General features: G+C 33.5%; 1 long non-coding RNA gene across 1 annotated transcript; it reads right to left on the minus strand.

Annotated features, from left to right (window-relative positions):
- Positions 1-2023: 2023 nt before the first annotated feature.
- LOC139512849 (uncharacterized) lies at positions 2024-4394 on the minus strand. The gene is made up of 3 exons (XR_011662351.1): positions 3769-4394; positions 2997-3106; positions 2024-2573 (listed from the first exon to the last, which is right to left on the minus strand). It is a non-coding gene; the product is annotated as an uncharacterized lncRNA (long non-coding RNA).
- Between the last annotated feature and the right edge of the window lie 8056 nt (positions 4395-12450).

Below are 12450 nucleotides of genomic sequence, written 5' to 3' on the forward strand. Positions count from 1 at the left end.
ATTTTTAAATCCCATTGACATTGACCAAGTGCACGGCCGACACTCGGCTAACCGAGAGATTGGTCGGTTAATCTATATCATGTGAGTATGCGGCTATATCGGCGGTTGGTCTGTTAATCGGGATGGTTAAAGTCTGTTAATCAGGTGTTATCGAGAAAATCATTGAAAGTTTAGCATGTTTCATTGTATAACTTTTTAAATATATTTTTATCATAAAAAAATATTCATGTCTAACAAAACAATTCAATGTACTGAATCCAGTGGTGTAATTATTATTTTTCTAGCTTCAATGTACGATCTATAAAATGAAAAGGCGGGTTACTCATCAATAAATTTATACACATTTTACACACACAAACTTTACACAAAATGACACGTTGGTTAAATGTACGTGCATGCAATATTTGGAACATCGAGAAAAGACAGGCATTATGTTTGTTAACCATAATGAAATCATTGTGTGAAAAATCTTCATGAAAATCTGTATTTTGGTGACATAAATCAATCTTTATTTAAAACCTGGTCTGTTAATGGGTCGGATGTATAAAACCCAGTCTGTTAATTGGTCTGTTAAGAGTTATGAATGGCAATAAAAGTATAATTGTATTGCTATATGGGGTGTTATCGGATCAAATGGGTAGGCTCAAGACGAGGGGCTAAAATATACGGAAACAACACATGAGCAATGAAACATAAAATATACGGAAACAACACATGAACAATGAACAATTTAAACAATGGAAATTGAAAATTGATAAAAACGGTATCAAAAAGTGTAATATTAAAGTAATGTTAATTTCATCCAAGAATGGTCGCATATGTCATGTGGATTCTGTTTAATTGTCATTAATGACACCAATTTGTCATCTACGTTGGTAACCAGTATATATATCAGAGATAAACATCGTAATGTAACTAAACATCAGTAAGTAAAATATATTGGGATGCTAAAATATAAAGAATAGAGAAAGAATAATGAGTAAGATAAATAAAAGGTAAAAGGAAAAAAAGTCACGGAGGAACGTGACATAACAATTTAAAGAATACAGAGATAAACACCCCCTCCCCCCCAATCCGAACCCTCATGGTATACACGATAATCTGGATGGAGTAGCAGAATATAGAATAATAGATAAGGACAGTAGAGAGTGATGCATTGCTAAAAAAAAGAGAAAAAATAATAATTGTTTAAGAAACATCCCTGGGTGTTGAAACAGTAACAGATTTCGATGTACTCTAATTGGTGACAAATGCTAGATAGAAGTTTACATGCGGACAACTGCCGTTCTCCTCTACACTTATGAAGAAAGGAACTAAACGGAATAAAATGTATTAAAACTCAAGATGACCAAATGTAGCTGCATTCGCTCATTTCCATTTACTACTTGAGAATGATTTGTAAACAACATATGATTAAGTAATAGAAATAAAGAACCAATTGGACGATGCTTACGAATTAGGGTTAAACGTCCAGTGACAAATATCATGTGCATACACTGTAAATAAAAGTGTTAAGAATCTGAACACTTTTTGAACGCTCTTTTGTAACACTTCTGGAACGCGTAACAGTATTCTAAATATTAACATTGGTGTTCCAGTTTTTAACATTATGTGTGCATCTTTCGAACGCTATGTGTTATTCTTGAACGGATAGTGTGTACTCATTGAACGCCTAGTGTTTGAATCTGGAACGCATAACAGTGTTCTAAATATTAACTTTGGTGTTCCAGTTTTTAACATCATGTGTGCATCTTTAGAACGCTATGTGTGTTATTCTTGAACATATAGTGTGTACTCCTTGAACGCCCAGTGTTTGAATCTGGAACATGTCCTTGTGAGCAAATTTGTATGCCGTTACGCGTTCCAAGCCTTGTAACACTTCTGGAACACTCGGACTGCGTTCCAGAAATATGTGTTAATATCCAGAACACATAGTGTATATTACTGGAACACAATTTTACATGTTCCAGAAAAAAAGTGTTCTATTCTCTGAAACATTAGTGTGGTCTTGTAAAACAAATAATTTAATTAATTAAAAACGTCTTTAATTGATTAAAAGAGGTAGAATTAAAAAAAAGTACAATACAATGTGAAATATTGAAGCAACTTTAAAATGACAAGTTCGACAAGTTAAATAATATAACATCTGTAATTTGCAAAATGTGTCCAAATATTAAATCATAAACAAAATGTTCATCATATTTAAAATTGTTATGTGACACAATGTCTAGTGGCTTATGTTATGAACACAGTTTAACTCATAGTTTGCAACTTCTTAAGTCAAGCACTGTCCTGAATTTCTTTTCAAAATACTGATGTCAATGGCCCGTTTATCACCAATAATTTCAATAATCCTCAGCCTGCATAGCACTCAGATAGTCAATATCAAACATAAAATACCCTGTGTATATGCTGCTTGTGGTCGAATCAACGTTCATGTAACACTGCTACCTTGGGTACTTTTAAACATGATTTGAGTCGTCTAAAACTGATTTTGAGCTTCCATTTTTTAGAGGATTCGTCTCCTTGGGTTATAACTACTCTTTAACTTTATTATCCATCAACCGTAAGTTCTAGAATGTAAAATATAAAGTGTATGAGTAAACAAATTATTAATCATCATGTCGATATTGCTTAAGAATTATAAACTTTTAGATCTATTTGTTTTTGTAATTCCATTATACTTGTCAGCACTATTAGATAAGATGCATGTATTAAAAAGTGGTAAACATGTATTTTCAAGTATGTGTTCTATAGCTTTTTAAAAAAGATGATAGAAAGTGTCCAGCAAAGACATATGAAGATATGTAGTAATTTTACTTATGATCTGTATACGGATAATTCCACTTTAAATTGATTTAATTATATCGAATTTAGCTCAAATAGTTTTATGATTAATGTAAACAAGTGAATGGTGCACATTTTATTGATAAATCTGCAATAACAAAACTCGTCAGAAGTCAATGGGCACTCCTATTAAAAATTCTTAAACTTACATATAGTACTTTTATGGTGCAGGATAAGTAGTCATCTCTTGAACTGCGAAATTTTCTCTTCATTCTCGAAGTATGCACGAACAATTACCCCTAAATACTGTGTTTGTACCCTATAAAAGTAACATAGGAATGCATTACAATACATGAACAAGTGCACAACGGTGGACATTTGCTAAAATGAATTACTAAGAATTAAGTATTTAAGAATGAGAAAGCTATTAATAACATATAAATTTATGAGAAATTTAATTTGTGTTCCAGTATGCCTTTTTACAAACTTCTATCTTGACAGTGCAATGCCATGACATTTTTTTGTATTTTTGGACAAATCCCTATAATTGCATTGGTTTTATTTTATTAACAAATTTACATCCTCAAAAGTGAAGATAATCGTTCAAAATCTTCTTGTTGCTTTCTATACACAATGGTTGCGTCATGTTTGGAACACATGGCGTTCAGAGAAAACGATTAGCTGGACCGCATCATGTTCGAGACCAGAACACAGTTACAATACTAACGTTATCATTTAACATTTACGTATACATTTACATTGGTTAATTTTTTGTTAATAAAATGATCATTTAAATGTATTCTCTCAAAAAACATCCTACTTTTTAATCGAATTATGGCGGCATAATAGCACAGTTATGTGTTCAAATAAATTTTTCTTCCATTTATACTTCAGTGTGTCCTGTCAAAGAAGAAATTTGTTGATTTAATACTAAAAAAAATTATGTTCGTATAATGTGTTATTGATAATCGATAAACATACCCGTTAAATAAAGTTTTGTTGTTAATTTTCTTCAGTGAAGCTTCTTCAATCACGATCAAAAACCAAACTTCCGGTACATAAATACGTCACGCGCTGTTATATACGCGGACATGATTGAACACATGGCGTACGGGAAAAATTGTAAATTTGAACGCATCATGTTCGGCTCCAGAACGCTTTTACAATAGCAACGTTTTCATGAGCATTTGCACATTTAAATTGTTTAAAAAGTATAAGTAAAGAACTAAAGTCGTTAAGGAAAAAGATTTATATTAAAAATCAATCATTTGCACGCTTTTAAATACGCTCTTGTAACATGTTTCAATTTTTGTTAACGAACTATAATTTGCTTGTGTTGATAAAGCTAAAATACATTTATCGTCAAATTGTAATACGAATCACCCTTACTCATCGTCTGTTTGACTCTGAAGCGATGAAATATTTTTTCACTCCCCATTACAATATTAGAACATTTTTAGTGTTCAATTTAGAACACTTGTCTTGAACATGTGCGTTAAAAGACTGAACACAATGTGTTATATTTTTTAACGCTGGCGTTCAATGTGGAACACTAATGTTAATAACTGAACATATTGTGTTTGAGATTGGAACGCGTCCAGACGCGTCAGGCGTCCGCAATATTTGCAGTGTATGAGAATGACAACACGTTATATGTACCCTGTGTTGTATTAGAAAGACACTTTCAGTCGGATTTGAGAACGTGCTTCTTTGAACAGACACAAAAATTGAGGCTGATTGAAAACGTTAATAATAAATGCATGCGTATTCCAGCGGCCAATCCATATCACACTATATTGAAGTGACACACCCTTCAATAAAATGCAAAGAAAGTCAAAATAAATATGCTCTTACTAGTAAATCACAACCGAAATGAATGACAGACGGACATTTTTTTACAAAACTTAATGAACAATTGAAATCAAGATATTTGAGGTTTGCGTTATTTCGCAAAGGTTTGCGTTATAACGCAAAGGTCTGCGTTTTATCGCAAAGGTTTGCATTATAACGTAAAAGGTTTTGAATTTGATACGACTGTCATACTAGTGAGAGGTTTAGCGCTATAAACCCAGGTTCAATCCAACATTTTCTACATTTGAGAATGCCTGTACCAAGTCAGGAATATGACAGTTGTTGTCCAGTCGTTTGATGAGTTTTTATCATTTGATTTTGCCATTTGATTATAAAGGACTTCCACCAAAAACTAGGGGTGATCTCAGGTGCTCCGGAAGGGTAAGCAGATCCTGCTCCACTGGCATGTGGCACCCGTCGTGTTGCTTATGGGATAAAAAATCCGGTAAATAGTCTAATTCGGTAGGTCACATTCATGAAACGGAATGTCTCTATTCGCCGGACGAATAGTTAAAAATCTCTATTCGTCCGGCCATCCGTCTGCGAATGCGCAAATCTTCAATATCAATAAAGTGTCATGTTCTGTTCTGGTATTTACCTCCGTTTTTTCGGAGCACTCTACTTGTCGAATGAGTATTAAAATTTTAAAAACTTAACCGAAAAAGCGGATATTTTTATATTTACGATATGAAAAATATAATTTAAAAATAAAATTAGTTAGTTAAAGTGAATTAAATAAGGGTTTAAAATACATGTCTTTGATAATATATTAAAAGATATTAATAAAAAATATTATGCATACATCACAAATTGCAGCACTTTGATTTACCACTATGAACAAATAAAATTTTACAACCTAGTAATTTCTAGTCAATAGGTGCCATGCCAAGGCAAATGTTAAATTATATCATATTATTTTGTATATTGATATTCGGGCAGAATCAATTTGCGCCAATTGCAGTTTTGAAAAGGTATTTATTGCGCCACTCTCTTTTATTTTGTTGGACCAAAATACCAATAATCACGACAGTTGTCATGGTGCCCATCCTTACGACATTGGATGCGACAAAGATCAAAATTTACATTTCTGCTACTATGAAGCTGATCACCAAAACTACTTCTATAATCTATATAAATGTTCTGTAGACTTGTACACAAACTTTTTCGCAATAACAAAATCAAATATCTACGAAAATAATTCATGAAAAATATGTCCAGAAATTTAAACGTCAAGTTTTGAGAACTGTCCGCAAAAGAAAAGAAAACTGCATCCGGCTTTACCTAAAATTCAAGCAGAATTTCACAGAATATTGGATGAATTGGCGTTGTTACAAACAAAGATGATGACTTTGTATTGTGTAATCATTTAGTTGTTATATATAAATAAAAATAAATAAAATTGGCGCAATTAGATGACTATTTTTTTGGCGCAAATGACGCCCCCCTAAATCCGCCTCTGTTCGCGTATAACATTTAAAATCATTACTGTTCGCCAATGTCGCCAACGTCCCTAACATTTATGAAATTATTACTGTTCGCCAACATTGCCAATATTTATGTAATCATAACTATACACTGGTATTAAAGAGATAATCGTAACGGGAATTACGACTATCCCAATATAACGACGGCAGATACAGTTAAAATCTTCACAGTCATTTTTCTCACTGAATGTAGCATGTATATATACGTTTATTAACTATACAACAAAGAATGTTTCATCAGAGGACCGGGATATTCTAGCTTAATTGATAAAGCATTCGCATGTGGAATGGTGTTAGCTATTCGCGGAACAAAGAAAATACACGTATAATATGTCAATAGACATGATATAAAATTACGAAGATGTGGAATAATTGCCAATAAGATATTTGTATATCACAAAAAAAGTAAAATCACAAAAATACTGAAATCCGAAGAAAATTCTAAACGGTAAGTGCCTAATCAAATTGCAAAATCAAAAGCTCAAAGACATCAAACGAATGGACAGCAACTGTCATATTAGTACAGGCATTTCCCTAGTATGTTGAAAATGGTGGATTAAACCCAGCTTCGCTACTGGGTACAAAGCTCTCTAAATAATAATATGTATCAAGGATAAGGGGTGAGTTTTTAAAAAAAACAAATTATACACAAAATCCTTATATTTCACGAATTTCTAAATAATAATAAGCAGTATCTTTTCAATGTTAACTATAACACCCGACGAACGAACGACACAGTTTATTTTAGTTCGAGCAACATATTATCAAACCACATTTCTATCTTCAATAAAAAATAAGCAGGTGTGATATGATTACCAATGAGACAAATATCCACAAAGTTCAAGTGAAGTGGATGTGAGCAGTTATATATAGTCGGCTATAAAAGGTCCCGACATGAAATATATGAAACAATTAAATTTCGAAAACTGACGGCCTAATTTGTGACAAAACAATTACCGAAAGAAAAATAAATAAATATGTGACAGACATGAACCAACGAAAAACTAAACTAGGGGCAGGTCTGACTTGCAACAGGCACATGTAGATTTTGGCAAGGTTAAATATGTTTGTGTTCAATCAGTCCTTCCTTAAACTGGGACTGGTGTTAAAGCACAACTTAAACCAAACTATAAAAAAAATCCAATCAAGGTCGTTATACACTTCCATCATCAGTTCATCATGTAAAACTATCATGGACGATATCAGACCAGACGTGGATTCAGCCTCTCTGGACAAAGGGTGATCCAAACCACGGAACACCATGAAACGTTCACAAAATAAAATAAAATCGAAAAAAATGGGGGGGGGGGGGGGGTCAACCACCAGAACCATCTCTTCCCGCACATCGTAAAATTGAGAATGGAAATGGGAAATTTTTTTAAAGAGACAACAACCCGACCAAAGAGCAGGTCTTCAATGCAGCGAGAAACTCCCGCGTCCGGAGGCGTGCTTCAGCTGTACCCTAAACAAAAATGTTTACTTGTTCAGTGATAATGGACCTCATACAAAACTCCGAAATATACACAAGAAACAAAAATTTGCAAGGGTTCCCCGGAACCCAGTGTCTCGCCTACTTTTGCTGTAAATTGCAGGATCAACAAAAATCAGGGGAAAATCAATAAAAGTATTCCGCTTGATACCATGTTTGGATTGTAGGAAGCTTCTGTCCAAGTTTGGTAAAAAATCCTGGATGGTTTATGAATCTAATAAATGTTTTAAAAACTTTAACTGCAGACTGGATGTAATGTTAACTGGAAGAAAAACTTTTCCATTTATAAGTAAAATACAGATACACAGGTACAAAATATTAACAAAATTTCCTTCTAGATACTAGCTTTCGATCATAAACAAGCTTCTGTCTTAGTTTGGTACAATTAAAAATAGTATAAGAAAGTTATCAAATTTTTTAACCACAGAGTGAATGTGTTGTTTCCTGGCAGAAAAAAGTCCATTTAAAGTAAAATATGGAAAAAATGGATTTGTCATTTTACAAAATTTACTTCTGGATACTATCTTATGATCATAGATAAGCTTCTGTCCAAGTTTGGTAGAAATCCATGATAGTTTAAGAAAGTTATTTAAATTTTAAACACTTTAACCACAGAGTGTATGTAATGTTTTCCCGCAGAAAAACTAAGTCCATTTATAAGTAAAATACGGAAAAAATGGAATTTTATTTTCACAAAATTTACTTCTGGATACTATCTTATGATCATAAACAAGCTTCTGTCCAAGTTTGGTAGAAATCCAGTATGGTTTAAGAAAGTTATTAAAATTTCAAAAACTTTAACCACAGAGTGAATATTTGTGGACGCCGCCGCCGACGACGACGACGACGGAATGTAGGATCGCTTAGTCTCGCTTTTTCGACTAAAGTCGAAGGCTCGACAAAAATTAATAAACAGCCGTGACACGAGCGCATGATACACCCGTCGTCTTGTGTGTGAAGTTTTATGCAATAATCATAAATAATTTCTGAGATACGGCGCGAAATGTGAAAACCTCCTTTTTTACAAAAACTCAATAACTCTAAAATAAAATTTTGAATCATCACCATGCAGAAAGGATACAAGTCTTAAGATTACTTTAAAGAAGAAGTGTGTAAGATTTAAGCTATAATCATAAATCGTTTTTGAGTTACGGTGCGACATGCGAAAATAACCTCAATAACTCTGAAATACAGACATTATACATTTGTTCCCTATAGCAGATTTGAAGAATACAGTTGCATGCTTGTGGATAATAATTTTAGCCAGAACTTCACTATTTTGTACATTCTAGGATATATATCAAACCATATAACATTTGTTGTACTATGTTTGTCACTTGATATATTTTTTGCAAATACAAATGTATCAAGTTGTATTTTTTCAATATTTGGAGCTTCACGGAAGCCCCATTTTCACAACATGCATAACATAGAATACGACTTGTAAGTATCAAACAAATTCAAATATGTAAAAAAAAAACCATTCAAATACAATGACAAACCTTCTTACGGGTACATTTCTATAAAACTTATACTATAGCTCAAGGTCAGCAATATCTTGGACAAGTTCTATAATGGTGGACGATCGACTATTTTTTTAAGAGTTATGCCTCTTAGAAATATTAAATTTATAGAAAATGGGCTTGTTATCGCTCTCACAGGTACAATTCTTGCCAAAGCTTTATAAAATTTATATATATAAGCATGATCTCCGACAAGTTCCATACCGGAGGACGAATGACTTGTTGTTATGCCTCTTGAAAATATTAAATTTATGTAATGACAGACTTCATTAGCGCTCTAAAGGGTACAATTCTTGTCAGATTTTTCTTAAACTTATACTATAGGATATTTCAGCAATATCTCGGAAAAGTTCCATAATTGTGGACGATCGACTTTTTATAAAAGAGCTATGCCTCTTAGAAATACAAAATTTATGGAAAATTACCTCGTTAGCGCTCTCACGGGTACAGCTTTAGGTTATTATCTATGGTGGCCGGATGCGCCCATTTCGCCTTTTCGTGTTTTCTCCTTACACTTTGCAAACGCGAAATCTGGAAATCGAGAAATCGAGAAAGCAAGAAAGCAAAAACGCGAAAACACGATAGCGAAAAGGCGAAAACGAGAAATTATTTTCTTGATATCGCGTTTTCGCTTTCTCGATGTCTGGTTTTTCCCGATTTCCCAATTTCTCGATTTCCCGATTTCGCGGTGGAAAAGTGAAAGGAGATAACGCATAACACGAAAAGGGGAAATGGCCGCATCCGGCCACCATAAATATCAGCAATATCTCGGACAAGTTCTATTAAAAATTGTGGATGATCGAATTTTTTAAAGAGTTATGTCCCTTGGAAATTTTAAATAAGTGTAACGCTGGGGACATTGGAACTGTTCTTTTATCTTATTTGTCTTCTGGACAAAAATGTTTGGATCAAAGTAATTCAAATGCCTTTATCTCCCAATTACTACTTACATAGAATCAATGGATACTACTTCAGCAATATTTCAGGAAGGGTGGGAGAAAGGAGAAAGGGGTCAGGAGGTACCCCCCTGTCCGCTCCCTCTAACATTGTTTACTTCTTTACATACCGACTTGGATGGAGAGTTGTACCATTGGTACTCATACCACATCTTCTTATTTATATAGTACTCTGGATTCATTTATTTTCGTGGGTACCAATTTTCGTGGATGAAAACTTGTATGTTCGTAAATATTTAATTTCGTGGTTTTGCCGAGGTCTGCATACAAGCCTATAGAAAATTTGTCATTCGTTGAACATATAATTTCGTGGTTTACCTGTACCCTCGAAATCAACGAAAATTGGTATCCAATGAATAATGATAATCCACATTAAAATATATTAGCTATTCTGATTAGCTTCTTTTTAGTCATTCAGCTCCCTAACTTTTCAACATAGTTGTACATCCCCCTTTTTCAAGTATTTTATGTTTGAGCCTGCTGATCATGAGGGAGGATGATCAAAAGCCCTTCAGATAGAACAATTTAAAGTGTTATTTTTGTTTACAAGTATCATATTTGCATATTCAGGAGGAAGATACGTCATGAGATATATGTATATACCCTGCTATTTACTACCGACTAGTAAGCAGTGTAGTATTTTAAATGCACTTTATCACGAAATAATAGTCCACAAGATGGCTTGCTGTTCGGTTTGAGCCAAAGCTCCATATTGAAGGCTGAAGATTGAACTAAAATGGTTTACTATTACATAATGTTACTTGTGGAAGGATAATTAACTCATTGACAATACTACTACAACTCCTTATATATATCTACTAGAACACACCCGCGAAATCGCGGGCATATACAGCTTGTAGACTGTTGTAGGATGATTTTTTGTAAAAGATATTATGTATGGAGAATTTCATAAAAGGTATCAAAAGCCCTCTCCCTTTTTCCAAAGTCCGATATTTGTTTCCTTTCTGTTAAATTCAATTATTTTCGTGTGTCTGGCCACAATTATTCTTCTCCTTTGCTACAATGCTTCTTTTGGTAAAAGTCAAATCAAATTAACAATTTGCCCCGTTTCAAACATGAAATAAATGTAACTGCTCATATATAGACCATTATTAGTCTAATAAGATATGCTTCTAGGACAATCCATCAGTGTTTTCTTTTTCTTTTGAGAGCCTTATTAACATGCCAATGGTAGGATATGATTTTTTGTAAAAGATCAAATCCCCAAATCCCGAGCTTAAAAACACCCGATCCCGACGCCCCGAAAAAGGTCCTGCCTACTTTTAATCTCTACCTCACCAAATTACTATTTTCCCTTTCAACAATAAATTGTTATGCCCCATTTATGGGCATTATGTTTTCTAGTCTGTACATCCGTTCGTTCGTTCGTTCGTCCGTCCGTGTCTGTCCCGCTTCAGGTTAAAGTTTTTGGTCGAGGTAGTTTTAGATGAAGTTGAGCATGATTTACTTATTTTAATATATATGCAAGTGGTATGACCCCTGAAATAGTAAAAATTTCAAAGAAAACAGTAGACAGAATCAGGGCCGACTTTCTATACTAACATACTAACATACTAACATAGAAAGTCCCTGACAGAATACAGACAGTCTCTATATATTAGTAGTATAATCGTAGTTTACATGTAGATAAACGCGAAAAATAATTGTCTTCTCTAAGGAAGTATAATAGTTGTGGTTCTTGCGATCTAAACACCATGATATGAAACGCTAAAAATAATTGTCCTCTCTAAGGAGATATAATAGTTGATATTCTTGCGATGTAAACACCATGCATGATATGGAGAACGCTCTGAATGGATTATTTTTTTCCATTTTTGTTATCCTTCATACAAATGGTTGTACTTGTGTCAAATGTTTTACTTATTTTAATATATATACAACTGGTATGACCCCTTAAATAGAAAACATTTAAAAAAAAAAACAGTAGACAGAATACAGAGAGTCTCTATATATTAAAGTAGTTTAATCGTAGTTTACATGTAGATAAACGTGAAAACTAATTGTCCTTTATAAGGAGGTATAATAGTTGTGGTTCTTGCGATCTGAACACCATGATATGGAGAACGCTCTGATTGGCTTATTTATTTTTCATTTTTGTTATCTATCATACGATTGGTTGTATTTGTGCATCTTTAAACCCGGAAGTCTTATCTATGACTAAAAGTCAGTCCGATGACGGAATCATATCCGAACTCCTTTTTTGTCGTTTTTCTCCCAAAATAACTCAATCTGAATAATGATAAGAATGGATGACAAATGCGAATATGCATGTTACCTATAGGACACAGAGGCATGATGATTGATTTATTGTGGAAGGAAGAGAAGCGACACCCAAAATG

The sequence above is a fragment of the Mytilus edulis genome, chromosome 2 (assembly GCF_963676685.1).
Source record: "Mytilus edulis chromosome 2, xbMytEdul2.2, whole genome shotgun sequence".
NCBI lineage: Eukaryota > Metazoa > Mollusca > Bivalvia > Mytilida > Mytilidae > Mytilus > Mytilus edulis.